The sequence below is a fragment of the Cygnus atratus genome, chromosome 5 (assembly GCF_013377495.2).
Source record: "Cygnus atratus isolate AKBS03 ecotype Queensland, Australia chromosome 5, CAtr_DNAZoo_HiC_assembly, whole genome shotgun sequence".
Classification (NCBI taxonomy): domain Eukaryota; kingdom Metazoa; phylum Chordata; class Aves; order Anseriformes; family Anatidae; genus Cygnus; species Cygnus atratus.
The window spans coordinates 29,217,427-29,220,590 of NC_066366.1; the positions used below are offsets into that span (position 1 = coordinate 29,217,427).

The 3,164-nt window shown below is 43.3% G+C and overlaps 1 pseudogene; it reads right to left on the minus strand.

Moving 5' to 3' along the window:
* Nucleotides 1-1,874: 1,874 nt before the first annotated feature.
* On the minus strand, nucleotides 1,875-1,997 carry LOC118244871 (uncharacterized; annotated as a pseudogene).
* Nucleotides 1,998-3,164: the final 1,167 nt, after the last annotated feature.

Here is a 3,164-nt window from a genome sequence, read left to right on the forward strand (position 1 = left end):
TTGATTTAAATACTTCTGCTAATTATTTGGCACACAATTGAGAATTGCCCAGCTGCTGCAGTTATCTGTGATTTACCAACCACAATTCACTGACTGGTGAACGCTGTGCTTCTGAGAGTGAACTCACCGGCTTGCTTACACTGCAGCAGGGCTCACTGCCATGTGCAGAGAGGGGGCTTTGTCTGCCCCGAGGATAGCCCAATCCTCCCAGCTCTGCTCAAACCTCTTCAAAAAGAAAGGCAGAGATCGCCTTCAAAGTAACCACAGTTTATTATTTATCTCTACTCTTCCTTTTTTTTAGTAACAGAATGGTCATGATTATTAATCATGATTGTTTTGATTGAATCTAATTGCAGTGTTCCCTAAAGTGTAGCAACACTCCCTCCACCCCCAGCCAACCGAAATAGAAAAATCGCATCCTGAAAATAGCAGCAAGAGACAGTTAACAAAACCTGGCCTCCCACAAGTTGTGTCATTAGACCAGACAGATCTTTGAGATTAAATCAGCAGGGAGACTAAGGCTATGAAAGACATTGCTGCCTTCCCACAAAAGCCAACCAGGGGGTTCCTGCAGCAAAAGCCTCCTACATCCCTCCCTACACCCCGAGACGCAGGGGCGCTGCCCCTCAACTCTTTTTGGAGGGTTTTGGCCAGTCCTCCCTTGGTGGAAGGTAAATTCACAGCATCCTCTATGTACCTTCTCTGCAAAGGGTAGTGCAGAGTCAAGGGTGGAGTTTTCAGATGGTCCCCCCCAACACACAGACTGCAAGATACCCTGCAGTTACTGTAGGAATGCTGGAGTGAAATTCCTTTGAGTTATACAAAAGGCCCTACTATATCATTTTATGGTCTCTTCCAGAGATAATACATATGATTTTCTGTTCCATGAATGACTGAGGGATTACTTAGGCAAAACTAAACACCTTGCGTTGTGTAATTACATAAAACCCTAAGGTGGGCCCCCTACAGAAAGCAAACCAAGGACCACTCTGAGCAAATTCACTAGGAAAAGGGTGCACAGATCTCTAGCTGAAAATTGCTGGTGGAGACCTCCTCTGGAGATCAGACTGCTGCAGCTGCATCAGGATGAAAAACAAACTGGGAAGGAAAGGACATGCCCCCAGCACGATACCACAGGCTGCAACAGACGCACCCATCTCCAGTCACAGTACCTAGAATGGGTCACAGCTCAGGAGAGAAAGACACAGAAAACCCCAGTGTCCCAACAAAATCCCAGACAAAATAGCATTCAGCGCTCTTTATATGGGATGTCAGAACCTTCCCTCTGTTCTGGCTGCCTCTTTTTCATTTCAAGTTAACAGATCCGTGTACAAAAGCCTGGGCTGGAAAAAGCTTTCAGGCACTAAGTCTGACTGGCAATTACTGTGCCCCCTGTGGATACTTATGTTTGGATTTAGGAAGTTTAGGAACTACCAAAACCAGAAAAAATATGGAAGTATTATCAATATATTATCATCACAATATTTTAAGGGCTTCCAGGCTTTTGCCTGGTCCCAGAACCTTACAAATGGAGGGGGGCAAAACTCTCAGAGGACTTACCTGTGTTGTCTTCTTCCAAAAAAGGTTTGCATATTTCCTCTAAGAGTTAAAGTAACCAAAAAAGAAAAGAATCTGTTATTACAAACAAACAGTCTTTTTGTTGGCCTTTACAAGAAAGGAATTGAGACCTCAAGCTGCTTTATAATTTCTCCCGCTATAGCAAGCAGAGGCACACCTGCCTTCTGGAACAGCAGTAATTCAGGCCAATGCAGATCAGCTGTACTTGCAAGGCACGCTAAAGGTGACTTGACTTCTAAAAGCTGTCAGGTCTCTTAAAGAGCAGGAATGACAGTAGTTACAGACGGAAAAGAGCCAGTAGGTCTCTGAATCCAGCCTGCTGCAAGGGCAGGATGGAGTCTCCAAAGAGACACGCTAAGGACACTTTGAGCCTTATGCTGATACTACACTTGATCTTAGCCAAAAGGCCAAGAAGTGATAATAGGAAGGGGACTGAGGATAAAAGTGACTGGTGCCTGCCCCCGTGCACTCTGCCAAGGAGATCCAGAGCAAACCTCTTTGGAATAATACTCAGAATTTATCAAGTTGGGCGGCTGGTATTTGATCTGCTCTTCTTAATACATAATCCTGAAAGGTCTATGCCCAGTTTTCTGCTGTAATAATAATGCTGTTTTGCATGTTACAAGAAACCTGAATCAATAAAGTGGTCTCAAAGGGCCGGTTTGCTGACACACTGTTCATGCCTTTGCTGTACACAAGGTTATCTTTAATGGCAGAAAATATCTTTTTATTGCTCCCTGCTGACTTGGAGGAGACTATAGATCCTCTGACCTTATTGCCCATGCAACTTGTGCTCTGGCTGAAGGACAGTCCAAGCAAAACTTGCTTTCAAATTAGGAAAGATGCCTTAGCCTGTTTCATCCAGCAGACAGGACTGTGCTCAGCCCTGCTCAAACAAGTTTATGATTTCCCCTCCTCTGTGACACGACTCCCCTCCTCAGAAAGATAGCTTAGATACGCTGCCTCTGCAGTAGGCAATGCTGGGATTGCAATTATATCTAAAGACCGGTGTTACAGTGCAAAATTTCTGCTGATCTTTGAAGTAAATAATTTACTGAGATAATCATTACGTTGCCAAGAAACTCAGAAGCTTTTCAAAAGAAAGAAGAAATAATAACTTTTAAAAGGATGTCAATATCAGAGATGATCTGATTTTCAAACTTCATTCAGAGTCTATGACCCTGTCCCAGAGGGCTTGGGGAGAGAAGCCCAAGGGCACCAGCAGTGGAGCACATGCCCTCTGTATTTTCCCAAGCACCCATGTGAAGGTTTTGTCTTAACTTTCCATTAAAGCCAAAAGTGGAGCTCCCCAGACTGCCTACTAAATGAGGAGACTTCTTGGACTGGCAAATGTAATCTTTGGGACTGTCTATATACGTATGCATATCTATATCTAGCTATTTGATAAAGTCATATAACAACACACTAGGGACATTAAGGTATTCTACATTTTTTTATATTTCATTAAAATTTCATTAAGGTATTCTACATTTTTTAAATTTCAGATTTCCAGCTACACCTCTTTGCACAAGGTAAAACAGAGAGTGGTGAATCCTCTAAAGGCAAAAGAAACTTTTCCAAGGAGA